This window comes from Bos javanicus, chromosome 5, assembly GCF_032452875.1.
Source record: "Bos javanicus breed banteng chromosome 5, ARS-OSU_banteng_1.0, whole genome shotgun sequence".
Lineage (NCBI taxonomy): Eukaryota > Metazoa > Chordata > Mammalia > Artiodactyla > Bovidae > Bos > Bos javanicus.
The window spans coordinates 67,749,430-67,765,949 of NC_083872.1; the positions used below are offsets into that span (position 1 = coordinate 67,749,430).

The 16,520-nt window shown below is 44.4% G+C and overlaps 1 pseudogene; it reads left to right on the plus strand.

Annotated features, from left to right (window-relative positions):
- Positions 1-2,943: 2,943 nt before the first annotated feature.
- LOC133248932 (large ribosomal subunit protein uL22-like) lies at positions 2,944-3,511 on the plus strand (annotated as a pseudogene).
- The last annotated feature ends 13,009 nt before the right edge of the window (positions 3,512-16,520 follow it).

Genomic DNA, 16,520 nt, shown 5'->3' on the forward strand with positions numbered 1-16,520 from the left:
GTCCACCTCTTTGTAACCCCATGGACTGCAGCATGCCAGGCTTCCCTGTCCTTCACCATCTCCCGGAGCTTGCTCAAACTCATGTCCATTGAGTTGGTGATGCCATCCAATCATCTCATCTTCTGTTGCCCCCTTCTCCTCCTGTCTTCAATCTTTCCCAGCATCAGGGTTTTTTCCAGTGATTTGCCTCTACATATCAGGTGGCCAAAGTATTGGAGCTTCAGCTTCAGTATCAGTCCTACCAATGAATATTCAGGGTTGGTTTCCTTTAGGATAGACTGGTTTGATCTCCCTGCAGTCCAAGGGACTCTCAAGAGTCTTCTCCAGCACCACAGTTTGAAAGCATCAGCCTTTCATTCAGCCTTCTTTGTTTTCACTGTGTGTTAAAAGCTGTAGGCCCCACCACATGGGCCTTCCATTACAATTTGGCCCAACTGCCAACATCTGCACCATTTTGCCTAAGAGTTTCCTCTGGTCACCAGAGCCTGCTCTGCCTGGGACACATGGCAAGGTGGAGTCCTGAAGGTCCCAGGAAAAACCCTCAAGCAGTGTATAACTAGAGCGGAGGTATACACACCCCCGTGCCCCACATCTCTGCTGGGACTCTCTGACCACTGAGTTGCCAGGAGGACTAAGCCCCAAATGCCTAGAGGACTACCCTGCTCCCCTTCCTGTCTTATTTCCCTATTCCCCTACCAGTGTCTCCTGGAATCCCCTCCCAAATAAACCACTTCCCCTTGGATCCTTTTCTGTGGGTCTATTCTTGAGGAGCCCAAACTAAGGCAGATTGCAAACACACTGAGCTGGAAGCAGTTCAGAACCAAACGCATAACATGAAAACTTTGTCTTCTTCAAGAATTTATTTGAACTGCCTACCTGTTTTATTTTAATGTTAGAAAAGTATCCAAATGTTAAACTGGCCTTGCTTGACATCAACATCTACCAAGGAGATACACAGAGCTGTAGAACTCTTCTTTTTCTCAACCTTATATCCACCTTCCATCGAGAGGTGAGTTCTAAACCCCAAATACATCTCATGTCAGTCCATGACATGAGATGTCATGAGATGAACATGACTCTGTTCCCACTGGACATCTAAATGCTTGTGTAACAGAAGTCATTACCTTCAAGGAAAAAGAGGTTGGAGGAGATGAAAGGAGACAAGGCCTTGGTAAGGTGAGGTTCTGATGCCCAAGAGCTGAGTGACACTGGACACATGCAAAGCAGACTTCATGTTTAAGCCTGTGCACATAATTACTGGTGCAAGGATATATACTTAGCTTTCGTTAGATTCTTAGAGCAATGTGTGACCCCAAAATGGTGAAGAACAGCCAGTATCTGTGTGCATGGTCAGTTACAGTACAAGGAATGGTTACGTACAGGTTCTGGAGTGTGACTGGTTTGGAATCCAGTTCAGCTGTTCCTAGTTCTTTTCCTGAAGTCTATGGCTCAGTCTTTTCATCTTTAAAATGAGGCTGAAAGAATACAGACCTCATGGAGTCACTGTGAGGACACAACAAGATAATGCCTATAAAGCAGAGAGTATATGGTGCTTCTCAATGAATGTTAGCCACTGTAACTGTTCCACAAGTCATCCAACAGGGAGATCCATGGGGTCAGTCAGAGGTTCCCAACCTTTTTGGCACCAGGAACTGGTTTTGTGGAAGACTATTTTTCCATAGACAGGATGGTTTCAGGATGATTCAAGAGCATTACATTTATATAATGAAATAATGACACAACTCACCATAATGGAGAATCGGTGGGAGCCCTGAGCTTGTTTTCCTGCAACTAGATGGCCCCATCTGGGGGGTGATAGGAGACAGTGACCCTCAAAGTGTGTTTCACTCCTGCAAGAATTTAATGCTGCCGCTGACCTGATGGGAGGCAGAGCTCAGGTGGTAATGCGAGCAATGGAGAACAGCTATAAATACAGATCAAGCTTCGCTGGCTTGCCCACTGCTCACCTCCTGCTGTGTGGCCCAGTTCCTAACAGGGGTTGGAGACCCTTGATGTGAGTCATCCTTCTCCCTCACCCACAGCATTCAATTAATAACTATGACGATTTTCAACCCGAAGCTTTTCAACTCATTCAGCTCATTTTCACTCAAATTTCATTTCTCTAATCAAGGTGCTAGCTTGTCTTCCAGAAGATCCCCATGTTTAATCATCCTTGAATCCTCCCTCCACTGGAGTGATCAGTAGGCACTAAAATCCTAACATGACTTAAAACTCTAAGACCTTGGCCTCGACAGGGCTCTTCACACCACGCTCCAAGGGGCCTCTGGAGTGCCTGGGAGGAGATGAGACCCCTGCTGCTCTTGTTTGAGCCAAAGCCAGCCAAGTGGGTAGATTCTGTGCACTGGGCCTCCTCCTAGTGTGAAGAAGGGGCTGTGCTTCTTCAAACAAAACACACAAGCATGCACACACACAAACTACACAAGTAACCACACCCACTCTCTTTTGAAAAATGAATACAAATGGTAAAGAATCTGCCAGCCAACACAGGAGACACAAGAAATGCAAGTTTGATTCCTGGGGTCAGGAAGATCCCCTGGAAGAGGAAACAGCATTCCACTCAGGTATTCTTGCCAGAAAATTCCATGGGCAGAGGAGCCTGGCAGACTACAATCCATGAAGTCACAAAGAGCCGGACACAACTGAACACACACATACAAGGTCCTGGATGCTATTGTAACACGGCCTCTGGCTGCATCTTTGCCTTCTTCTCTGTTTCCATGTCACTCACCTCTGCCTATATCATTGAGCTACATGATCCAGGAGAGTATTTTTCAAATTTTCTGGCCCTCCCTCATACTTTTTTAAAGTATTGAGCCTCAGTACTTGTTTTCTTACTGAAACAAACAACCACAAATTTAGTGCCTTAAAAACAACACAAATGCCTTTTTTCTCCAGTAAGAGGCCTGAAGTGACCTCTAAAAATAGTTCACTATTCACTTGACTCAGAAAACCCCACAAAATCATGTAAATCAAGAGGTTCAAATCTTTGTGTACATTTTAAGAACACTCGTGAAACTGCCCAGACCATTGAGGGTATGCACATCTGAAATGCCACCAAGTATCTGAAGGATGTCAGTTTTAAGAAGCAATGCATGTCTTTCTGTCATTACAATGCTGGAGCTGGTAGCCCCAAACAGTGGGGCTGGACGCAGGGCCAGTGGCCCCAAGAGTGCTGAATTTTTACTGCTCCTGCTCAAAAATACAGAGAGTAATGCTGAACTTAAGGGCTTAGATGTAGATTCTCTGGGCATTGAGCCCATCCTGGTGAACGGGGCCCCAAACATGTGACACTGGATTACAGAGAACTCATGATCAGATCAACCTGTTCATGAGCTCTCTCTGCCCCACTGAGATGATCCCTACTGAAAAAGAATAGATTGTGCCTAAACCAGAAGAGGAGGTTGCACAGAACAAAAAGATATCCAAAAAAAAAAAAAAAAGGATATTCCAGAAGAAAGTGAAGAAACAAAAGCTTATGGCCAGGGAGTAAATGCCACAAAAAATAAATGCAAATAAAAGTTAAAAAAAAAAATCACAAATGTATTATCGTACAATTCCGGCAGCCAGAAGTCCAAATGGATCAGCAGGGCTGCATTCCTACTGGAGACTCTAAAGCAAGTAATTTTGATACGTTCTAATGCACAACATCCTCAAGTCAGGCTCTGCAGAAACAATGTATTATGCTTTTGTAAAAGTCCCGTTTCGTGGAGCTAGAAGTACTTAATTTCCATCTTCACCTTTTCAACTTATCCAGGTGTCTCTTGGCCATTAATACCCAACTGCTGGTGCCAGAGTGTCTGTTTTAAGCAGGGCTGCTGTCTTTTCTCCCCTTTTTCACTCTAGCTGTCAGATTCACCAAAACCTCAGAACTGTCGCTAATGTCACTTGGTTTTCTGGCAGTTGGAATCTGGAAATGGCCCCTATTTGTCAAGAATTTCCTGTGTCAAACCTGGCATTTGTCAGCTTGTCCCATGCCTTATCAGCTTCAGTCTTCACAATAACACTTTGCCAGAGGAACAGCCATTATCCTCATTGGACTCGTGAAAGGGGACATTCAGAGAAGCCACGTGACTTCCCAGCTCACATGGTGAGAACACAGGGTTCACTGATCTAGAGATCACCCCCCACCACCCAGCTGACTGTCTCCACCAGCGTGATAGTCTCTGCCTATGGGGCTCCAACATGACTTCACGATTTCAGAAAGTTCTTGTCCAGGAAGATGAAGATCTTAATAACTCTGATCCAGGAACTTTCTGTGGCCAAATTACAGACTACTCAGCTAGCCCAGCTTGTGGTAAAAGGGACCTTTCTCAGTACTCTCAGCCAGGGTCATCAAACCACTGCTTACTCTCCAAGGCTCACTTCTAAACCCTACTCTCCATGTGCAGCAATTCCACACTTTTTTATCTCTGAGTGTACCTTTAGAGATACCCTAAGGTATCTGACCCCTTTGCCATCAGTCCCTTGCTTTGAAAGATCCATGTTAACCAGAACCCTAAAACAGTCAATCTCCTGCCTGTGACACACCACTCCCCCTTCTATGATGGTCCTAAGACTGGCAATGCAGCCGTCCCCCTACGGCAGCAAGCAACGCATTTGGATCTGCTTAATCAATCAATGGGTTACTCTGACTGACTCTTCTAAGACTCAGCCGTCAGTCCCTGGTTTCTCATATAGCTTGTGTGTGTTCCCAGTGTGTATCCACATTCTCTTCAGGTCCCTCAAGCAAGTAAACCTTCACAGGTACCCTTGCCCAACAAAGCAGTGAATCACTGACAGCATATCTCTGGGAACACTGCTTCATGGTCAGCCTGGTTCTCCTCCAGCCTCCAGAATGTATATATATCCTGGACTCCTCCCAGATATTCTCTGGTCCCCTTGTCAGTTTCCATTGTATGCTACAACCAATCAGAGTCCATGCAACAAAAGATCTAGAATTGCCCTGCAGGTCACAGTAGCACTAAGAATACATCTAGCATTTAAAGGCTAGGACAGAAATGAAATTCCCTGGGTCCACATATCAGTATGTTTTCAAGGCATAACTAATAACCACCTCATTGTTATAAGTGTGTGTGCTCAGCCACTCAGTCATGTCCAACTCTTTGCAACCCCATGGACTATAGCCTTCCAGGCTCCTCTGACCATGGAATTTCCCAGGCAAGAATACTGGAATGGGTTGCCATTTCCTTCTGCAGGGGATCTTCCCAACCCAAGGACTGAACTCAAGTCTCTTGCCTCTCTGGCATTGGCAGGCTGATTCCTTACCACTGTGCCATTTGGGAAGCCCCCATTGTCATATGACAGTAGGCATTTACTTTTCACCCTTTTGAGCTCAGCTGGGGTTTGGCCTGGGAGCTCTCCTATCTTGTTTCAGTTCAATCACACATCCAGGGGTTGTCTGACTGTCAGATGATCTAGATTCGTTTCTGCTAAGGTTACCAGGGTGACTGAGCTCTGTGCCCCCTGACTCTCACCTTCCAGCAGGCTAGCCCTTGAATGTTCTTGTGGCGATGCCAGATGATCAGGAGATCACATCCTAGTGCTCAAGGCAGTTTCAGGCCTCTGCTTACATCGCATCTGCTAACATCCCATTGGCCAAAGCCTGTGCTCAGGTCAGGCAGCAGGTGCACTACAGAGCTCCATGGCAACAGGCACTGATGTAAGGAGAGGCAAAGAGCAGGGACCAGATGAAGGGTTCTCCTTCAGACCACGAAGGAGACTGTACACAACACATGCTGTGTACAGCTCCCCATAAAATAAGTCTGTCTCCTACACAGTGATTTGATATTTGCATCTGGGCTTCCCAGATGGTGCTACTGGTAAAGAACCTGCCTGCTAATGCAGGAGACATAAGAGACGTGGGTTCAGTCCCTGGGTTGGGAAGATCCCCTGCAGAAGGGCATGGCAACCTACTCCAGTATTCTTGCCTGGAGAATCTCATGGACTGAGGAGCCTGGCAGGCTACAATCCACAGGGTCACAAATACTCAAGACATGACTGAAGCAACTTAGCATGCACGCATACACTGTGAAGCGATCACCATGGTAAGTCTAGTAACCATCTGTTCACATGCAAAGTTATTACAATAGTACTGACCATGTTCCTTATGCTGTAAGTTAGATCCCTATGGTTTATTTATTTTACAACTGGAGATTTGTGCCTCTTAATCCTCTTCACCTATTTTACCCAACTGCCTACCCACCTCCCCCTGGCAACCACCCACTGGTTCTCTGTGTCTGAGTCTATTTTTGTTTTGTTTTTTTAGATCCCGTGTATAAGTAAGATCATATGGTATCTGTCTTTCTCTGTCTGACATATTTCACTTAGCATGATGTGAAAGGATGAAACTTTCCCAAACCATATACAAAAATAAACTCAAAATGGATTAAAAACATAAATGTACAACCTAAAACCATAAAACTCTTAGAAGAAAATAGGCAGTATGCTCTTTGATATCAGTTTAAGTAATATTTTTAATCTGTCTCCTCAGGCAAAGTAAACAAAAGCAAAAATAAACATATAGGACTACATCAAACTAAAAGCCTTTTGCACAGTGAAGGAAAGCAGCCACAAATTGAAAAGGCCACCTACTGAATGGGAGACAATATTTGCAAACAGCATATCTTACAGGGAGTTAATATCCAAAATATACAAAGAATTCATATAACTCAACATCAAAAAAAATCCAACTGAAAAGTGGGCAGGGGACCTGAATAGACATTTTTCCAAAGAAGACATACTGATAGCCAGCAAACACAAGAAAAGATGCTCAACATCACTAATCACTGTTGCTATTCAGTTGCTAAATTATGTCCGATTCTTTGCAACCCCATGGACTGTAGCCCACTAGTTTCCTCTGTTCATGGGCATTTTTCAGACAGGAATATTGGAGTGAGTGGCCATTTCCTTCTCCAGGGAACCTTCCCAGATCAGAGATCGAACCTATGTCTCCTGCATTGCATCCTCTTAGTAAGGATGTGGAGAAAGGGGAACCTTTGTGCAATGGTGGTGGGAATGTAAATCGAAGCAGCCACTAAAGGAAACAGAATGGAGGTTCCTCAAAAAGCTAAAGCTAGAAGTACCATATGATCCAGCAGTCCTGCTCTTTTGGGTTTTACCAGAAGGAAAAGAATACTAATTTGAAAAGATATTTGTACCCTAATGTTTATTGCAGCACTGTTTACAATAGCCAAAATATAGAGGCAACCTAAGTATTCACCCACACATGATTGGATAAAGAAGTTGTGGTACACATATAATGGAATATTATTCAGCTATTGAAAAGAACGAAATCTTGCCATTTGCAACAATATGTATGAACCTAGAGGGTGTTATGCTTAATGAAATGTCAGACAGAGAAACACAAATACCACGTGATCTCACTTACATGTAGAAATTTAAATTTAGGTGTCCTGTATTTTTTTAATTTAATTTTTATTTTATACTATAATCAATTTACAGTATTGTACTAGCTCAGTTCAGTAGCTCAGTCATGTCTGACTCTTTGCAACCCCATGGACTGTAGCACGCCAGGCTTCCCTGTCCATCACCAACTCCCGGAGCTTGTTCAAACTCACATCCATCGAGTTCGTGATGCATGCAACCATCTCATCCTCTGTCATCCCCTTCTCCTCCTGCCTTCAATCTTTCCCAGCATCAGGGTCTTTTCCAATGAGTCAGTTCTTTGCATCAGGTAGCCAAAGTATTGGAGCTTCAGCTTCAGCATCAGTCCTTCCAGTGAATACTCAGAACTGATTTCCTTTAGGATTGACTTGTTTAGGCAGCCTGTATTTTTATTTGCTAAATCTGACTACTGTATCCAGAGGAAAAATGAAAATACTCTTAAGAGGAGAATGCACACTGGTCATATGTGAGGTCACACATGGACAACGCCTAGACTGTCACCTGGTATTTTGTAAGATCTCAACCAATATTTAAATAAATTACATAAACATATGTATATAATTTGGGACTTCCCAGGTGGTACTAGTGGTAAAGAATCCACCTGCCTATGCGAGAGATGTAAGAGACGTTGAGTTCAATCCCTGGGTCAGGAAGATCCCCTGGAGGAGAGCATGGAAACCCACTCCAGTATTCTTGCCTGGAAAATCCCATGGACAGAGGAGCCTGGTAGGCTGCAGACCATGGGGTCGCTAAGAGTTGGACATGACTGAGCGACTTCACTTTCACTTTTCACTTTCATGCACTAGAGAAGGAAATGGCAACCTACTCCAGTGTTCTTGCCTGGACAATCCCAGGGACAGGGGAGCCTGGTGGGCTGCAGTCTCTGGGGTCGCACAGAGTCGTACACAACTGAAGTGACTTGGCAGCAGCAGCAGCAACAGCACGCTGGGCCAGCCACACACATACACACACAAGAAACAGATCCATTTCCAAGAAAAACTGGTTTTAGTTCTGCCTCACATTCTTACTTCAGTCCTGAGACTTATGGCCATTATCAATCCACAGATCTTGCTAGGGATAGGAAGATACACTTTTTTCCCCTCTCTCATTATGATTACTCTATAACAATACCTAAAACAACAAAGAATTTTTCCCAGATTATCTCCATGCAGCCATACTATTTTCGAACCAGAAGGGAACTTCAAGTCATTCCTGTCAACCCCATCATTTAACAGATAAATATATCAGGACCCAAACAGGTGAAGAGACTAATCAAAGGTTATTTACATAGTTATTTGGAACAGAACTGAATCTAAAACTCAGATTTTCTCAACCCTGGTCATTGTAATTCCCACTATTTCTGTGGTCACCTTTGCCACTGCATCCAGCAAGGTCTTCTGGGGCCAACACTGTAGCACTTTAAACTGAGTTGAGAGAGAAATTCTCATCCCACATAACACCAACTGTGTGCTCTGCCAGAAAGAGGCCAGATATTCCCAAAGCTATGTGCCCCTTAGAAGCCAGGGAGTACCTCCAAACACACGCATGACCCAGTGCGGCCTTAACTTGCAAAACCCAGGAGAATGTGAGCTCTCAAATTCTCACTCAGCATCCATTGCTTACTTCGGCAGGCCTCCTGGGGCTGGCCTGCCCGGCTCCTGTTCAAATACAGCTTCCTTTTGTTGACAGCAATTGCGCCAGCTGAGCGACTCTTTTGAGTCACAAAACAAAAAGACACCCAAAGAGGCAGCTTTCAAGATCTAATCTATGGCTAAGACCACCCCTCCCTGGGCTAGCGGAGTGGCTGTCAGCTGTCGGCACAGGCCCGCATTCCAGGGTGGAGCGGCAGCCTGTGCCCTCTGCCCAGAGCCACCCCGCTCGGCCTGATAAAGGCCTGGCTCCGTCCCCCAGGCGACATTCCACCACAGAGCAGCTGCACTTAGGTTTTAATGCGTCCCATTGTCCTCTTGATTTAATGAGGCCTCTTGGGCGCTGGGTTTGTAAATGACAGTCATCGTAATGCCAAGGCCACGGAGACACAAACCATCTTGTGTTTGCCATCTCAGAAGCTCGCACCGCAAAAGGAAAATGTTTTTCATTTACAAACAAAATGCAATCATAAAAAAATCCACCAGTCTGGAATTTATTACTCCTCTGGAATTTATTATTATTAATTCTCCTCTGGTCCAGCAAGTCATTATAGCAAAGTGGTGAAGAGCATAAGTTTTGGAGACACAAGTCCCACTCCACACCTGCTAGATGGCACACGTTGTCCCACTACTTGGAACTCTAATTTTCTTGGCTATGCGTATGTGGGTGCTCAGTCATGTCCAACTCTTTTGTGACTCCATGGACTGTAGCCCTCCAGGCTCCTCTGTCCATGAGATTTCCCAGGCAAGAATACTGGAGTGGGCTGCCATTTCCTTCTCTAGAGAATCTTCCCAACCCAGGGATCAAACCTAGGTCTCCTGCATCTCCTGCATTCAGGCAGATTCTTTACCACTGAGCCATCGAGGAATCTCACCTCCTCAACTGGTTGCTGGGTGACTGAGTGAGGTCACACATGGACAACGCTTAGACTGCCACCTGGTATTTTGTAAGATCTCAATCAATATTTAAATAAATTGCATAAACATATGTATATAATTTGGGGCTTGCCAGGTGGTGCTAGTGGTAAAGAATCCACCTGCTGATGTGGGAGATGTAAGAGACATTGAGTTCAATCCCTGGGTCAGGAAGATCCCCTGGAGGGAAGCATGGCAACCCACTCCAGTATTCTTGCCTGGAGAATCACATGGACAGAGGAGCCTGGCGGGCTACAGTCCATGGGGTCTTCAAGAGTTGGACATGACTGAAGCAACTTAGCAAGCATGGCATATATATACAATTTATCTTACTAAAATACATGTGATACTACAAAATAATGGCTGAAAATAAGTGTGTGTGTGTGAATATATCATTATTAAGTAACCTCTTTACCAGGTCTTAATCCCTTTCTCTTAGGGCTTCCCAGGTACTGCAGTGGTAAAGAATGTGCCTGCCAATTCAGAAGACACAGGTTCGATCCCTGGGTCAGAAAGATCCCCTGGAGAAGGAAATAGCAACCCACTCCAATATTCTTGCCTGGAAAATTCCATGGACAGGGGAGCCTGGCAGGCTACAGTCCATAGGGTCACAAAAAGTCAGGCATGACTGAGCATGTATGCAGGGGTCAAAAAAACTAGGACCACGAGGCAAACTCTGGCCACTGCCTGTTTTGGTAAAGTTTTACTGAAACACAACCCTATTCATTAGTTTATATATTGTCTATGGCTACTTTTGCAGAACAATGACAGAGATGACTAGCTGCCAAAGAGAGCTTATGACCAACAAAGCCTGAAATACTCTCTGGTCCCTTACAGAGAAAATTTGCTGACCCATGGGCTAGAAATAAACAGGCCTAGAACAGCCTTCGGCACATAGTAGGCCATAAGTAAATACTTGTCGAAAAAAAATGAATGAACAGAATAAATGAAAGCAGGAAGTGGCTGATTTACTGCTGGTCCTGACCTATTGAGGGCTTCATGAAGTCACGACCACTTCATACTGATGTGTCAGCTCTCTTATTGTCCTGGGGAATTGTTGAAGCCATTGTTGGACATGAATAGGGCATAAATATCACTTGTAAATCAGACACAACGGCACTGGGTCCCTGCCAGTAGGCTCCAAGTGTTCCCTCCTCTATTCAACCAGAAGGAGAGAGGGAGCTGGAAATAGCGGAAAATACACTGAACTTTAGATAATATAGATAAGAGAGAGCAAAGGGGGCAGACTCTAAAATGTGCATTTTGTCTCTAGTTGTAGCAAAGGAAAAGGATGTAGCCCAATCCTAAGTCTGCAAAATTCTGCAGAGAGCAGTAAGAAAAGGAGACCTCCACATCAGAGGTCGATGAACACTGCAATTCTGAAAACAAAAACAAGATAAACACTTGTGTTTAGATTTGGCTAAGGCTTGGGTTGGACTAAATTATTTGGATACAATTGTCTGCTAAAACTTGTATCAAAATGCCTAGCTGAGGGACCTAATCAAACTTACAAGCTTTTGTACAGCAAACTATAAACAAAATAAAAAGACAACCTACAGACTGGGAGAAAATATTTGCAGGTGATTTGCCTGTTCAGTTTAGTTCAGTCACTCAGTCGTGTCTGACTCTTTTAAACCCTATGGACTGCAGCACACCAGGCTTCCTTGTCCATCTCTAACTCCTGGAGCTTGCTCAAACTCGTGTCCATTGAGTCGGTGATGCCATCCAACCATCTCATCTTCTGCCATCCCCTTCTCCTCCTGCTTTCAATCTTTCCCAGCACCAGGGACTTTTCAAATGAGTCAGTTCTTTGCATCAGGTGGCCAAACTATTGGGAGTTTCAGCTTCAGCATCAGTCCTTCCAATGAATATTCAGGACTGATTTCCTTTAGGATGGACTGGTTGGATCTCCCTGCAGTCCAAGGGACTCTCAAGAGTCTTCTCCAACACCACAGTTCAAAAGCATCAATTCTTCGGCACTCAACTTTCTTTATGGTCCAACTCTGTACATGACTGATGGAAAAACCATAGCTTTTGACTAGATGGCCCTTGGTTGGTAAAGTAATGTCTCTGTATTTTAATATGCTATCTAGATTGCTCATGGTTTTTCTTCCAAGGAGCAAGTGTCTTTTAATTTCATGGCTGCAGTCACCATCTGTAGTGATTTTGGAGCCCAAGAAAATAAAGTCTGTCATTGTTTCCATTATTTCCCCATCTATTTGCCATGAAGTGATGGAACTGGATGCCATGATCTTTGTTTTTTTGAATGCTGAGTTTTATGCCAGCTTTTTCACTCTCCTCTTTCACTTTCATCAAGAGGCTCTTTAGTTCCTCTTCACTTTTTGCCATAAGGGTGGGGTCATCTGCATATCTGAGGTTACTGATATTTCTCCCAGCAATCTTGATTCCCACTTGCTCACCCTATCTTTTAAAAAATATTTATTTATTTATTTACTTTTGGCTGCACTGGGTCCTTGTTGCTACTCCAGGGCTTTCTCTAGCTGAGGCTATTCTCTGGTTGCAGTGTGTGGGCGTCTCACTGCGGTAGCGTCTCTTGCTGGGCACAGGCTCTAGGCATGCAAGCTCAATATAGTTGTGACACGTGGACTTAGTTTCTCTGTGGCATGTGAAATCTTCCAGGACCAGGGATCAAACACATGTCCCCTGCATTGGCAGATGGATTCTTAACCACTGGACCACCAGGGAAGTCCCCTCTCCTACTATCTCATTTGGCATGGGTTGTGGGGAAAAATTCTTTTACTACCCAAACAGGTCCACTAGCTCACCCTGTATGCAATGGATTTCTTGAACCCTCCAGGTGTCATATATTAGCAACTAGTGATAAGCACAAGCCAAAATTATCAAAGACGCAAAGCTATATATTTCCCTTCTATTGTGACTGAAAACCCTCCTTTGGAAGGTGGCAGGAGGGGACCCAAGTACAAAATCTAAGATGTCACTTTCACTCTATTAAAGTGAGTTGCTCAGTGAACCAGAGGCAACTTGTTTACTCAACCCATCAAGGCCCCATGAACCTTATCTTACATGAAATCTAGCATCTCTTTATGGAAGATTTCACCCTACTCGGTACCTGCCAATCCACAAACCCCAGGGAACTGCACAGTCAGAAAGCAGGGTTCACATGCCTCCCACACCCAGGCTGGGAGAAAATTGAAATCTCAGGGCCTGTCATTGCTCCTTTTCACCACACGGGGTCACTGTTAAAGATAGATGCTGCAGGTCCTCGTGGCCTTGGCGCGCAGGTCCTGGTCCCTGTGCCAGTTGTCCTGAACTGACTCTGGAGGCACGGCCATCCTGACTCCCATGTCAAGTGCAACAAGGGGGCCTGTGGAGCCCCCAAGGTGTCTACTTTTAGGGATCAGCTCTTTCAGTTCACAGGCCATGCTGCCTTCCAGAGCATTAGCCAACCCCAGGCTCCCAGAATCAGGATTCCTTCTAGCACCCTCCTCAAGGACAGAGCCTTCTGCCACCTTTCCCTCTACAACTATACCATTTTTTTCAAATGGGTCACATCATGCCTTCCTTCTGAGGAGACCATCCTCAGTGGCTCCCAGACATCATGTGTTTAGAAGGGAAACTGCCCACAGTGATTCCAGGGGCACTTCTCTCATGACAGAAAAGAGCACACAACACATTTGAAACCAGGCGGCGCATCCCACACTAGGACTAAGTCGGTCTCATGCTAGTTCCTCTTGGGAGGAAGGGAAGCAAGAAGCAAAGGAACTTGAGACCAGTGCCATTCACCTCTGCCCGGCACCCCACCGGGATTCTGTGGTCTCTCACTTCAAGAGAGGGAGAAGGCAGTGGCACCCCACTCCAGTACTCTTGCCTGGAAAATCCTATGGACGGAGGAGCCTGGTAGGCTGCAGTCCATGGGGTCGAGAAGAGTCGGACACAACTGAGCGCCTTCACTTTCACTTTTCACTTTCCTGCATTGGAGAAGGAAATGGCAACCCACTCCAGTGTTCTTGCCTGGAGAATCCCAGGGACGGGGGAGCCTGGCGGGCTGCCATCTATGGAGTCGGACAGAGTCGGACATGACTGAAGTGACTTAGCAGCAGCAGCAGCACTTCAAGTGATTGCTCACCCTGCGTCTGCTGATACAACTCCTTCCATTATTTTTATTAAATCCACAGGACACAGAAGAAAATATAACATGGTGTCTATTTTTGCTGAAATCCCGCTGACTGTCCTTTTGGGACTATTTGGATCATTTATGAACTATCAAGGGGTGGCTCATATGCCTTTAGAGCAGGACCATAAAGGACCACAAAAGGGGCCATGGCTCAAGGACACGAGAGTTTTTCTTTTTATGGCCAAGCATTAAGGCTTCTAGGATCTTAGTCCCTGAACAGGGATGAGCCCACATCCCTTGCAGTGGAAGCCTGGAGTCCTAACCATTAGACCACCAGGGAATTCCTGACGTGAGACATTTTTTTAAGGTTTTGTTTTTCACCTAATGTGCATCCCAGGGCAGGTAGTAATTTTTTATTATAATTTTTTTCAATAACTTCAATGCATACAAAACTTAGGTAACCAACAAAATATACACTTTATTATAACAAATGCTGCCAGGAGGTATATTTTCAAAGAATAGGAATAATAAAACAGATCTTTGTTTCTTCAACTATCTGAGGTTTCTTTTCTGTTTTCCTTTCTCCACCTTCTTCTGCTGCTCTGTCTTCCTCCCTCACTGTCTCACATGTTTTATCCTCTTTACCCTTCTCTTTTTTTGCTCCCTGGATTATTGGTCATATTTAAATGAAGTGTTTTAATCAATTATTTATTGAATAAAATATTATATTCCTGTTCTTTAAGAAACAGCCTTAGTGAAATTTTTTACATCCGAGACACAAACATACCAAATTACGAAAATGTAAGAGCCAAAACTATAAAAAGCTTTCTAAAAAACATCATAGAGGAAAAGTTTCATGACACTGATTTAGCAATGATTTGTTGACCATGACACAAAAACAGAGCCAACAAAAGAGAAAAAAATGGACAAATGGGACTTCATCAAAATTAAAAATGGCTTGTGCATCAAGGGATCCTACCAACAAAGTGAAAAGGCTGCTCATGGAATTGGGCGAAAATATTTATAAATTACATATATGATAAGGGATTAATATCCAGAATATATAAAAAGCTACAACTCAACGACAAGAAACAAACAACCTGATTTAAGAGGACTTGGATAGACATTTCTCTAAAGAAGATACACAAATATCCCATAAACATATGAAGAGATGTTCAACATCATGCTTCATTAGGGATATGCAAGTCAAAACCTCAGTGGGATATCACTTCATTAGGATAGTTTCTAAGGAAAAAATTCAAAATAACAAGTGTTGGCAAGGATGTAGAGAAATTGAAACACTTGTGCACTGCTCATGGGAATATAAAATGGTACAGCCGCTGTGGGAAGCAATATAGTAGCTCCTTGAAAAATTAAAGAGAACTACCACATGGTCAGCTGCTGGAAGGGGTCATGGAGAGAATATTGACCACCGATTGTCCCCGGAACTGGATGCTGGCATCAGAAGCTCCTCACCCCTGCCCCTGTCCACTTGCTTTCCCCAACATTCCACCTGCTTTCCCCAACCTAGAAGCTGCCCCAAGGACACAGCCTTGAGATAGCAACGTGTTGCTGAGACCTTCTGCATGTGCAAGTGAATGAACGTTAAGGCATCTGTATAAATTTTTAAGACTCCAGGCATGGAGATCTGCTCATCTTCCCGCCCCCGGGACAAGCAACATAAGAAAACTCCTTTGGTTATTAAAACTGCCACTTATCAATCTGGCACCATCCACCTCTTTCTTGGGTCTCTCCTTGCTTTCTGTGGGACCAGTTTTAGATTTTACCCCAAAAGGTCCTGAGGTTATGAACCGACACCAGCAATTCCACTCTTGGGAACATGGGAGCATTTCTGGACCTGGAGGACAGGAAATGGAGACTCTCAGGCGTGCACCCTGGGAAGAATGAAACCTACCAACTGAAACCTACCAAGAATGATTTCCTATAAATGCCTGATTACAGAAGACAGAGACTTATCTCCTGACCAATAAATACCTGCCAAAAATCTTTCCCCTTCCTCAAGTCAGTGAACTCGCTGCTTGGATTCTGGTTGGACACCCTGCTGTTTGTATTCCTTGCCCATGGATACAACCCATCCCAAACCCTCAATGACTTACCTGTGACTTGTACAGCATGCATTTGGGGAGTTGCAATTACTCTGCTATTCCTGAAAAAAAAACTTAATTTCTGCTCTTTTGAGCTTGCCTCAGTAGACTTCTTTATCTGAGTTCACAGATACAGATCCAAAGGAATTGAAAGCAGGGACTCCTTGGAGATTTGTACAACCGTGTTTGTAGTGACATTATTCACAGTAGCCAACAGGCAGAATCAGCCCAAGCAAGGGCCCATCAAAAAATGAATGGGTAAACAGAACGTGGCTGTATACACAATGTAATATCATTCAACCTTGAAGGAAATTCTGACACATGCTTAGA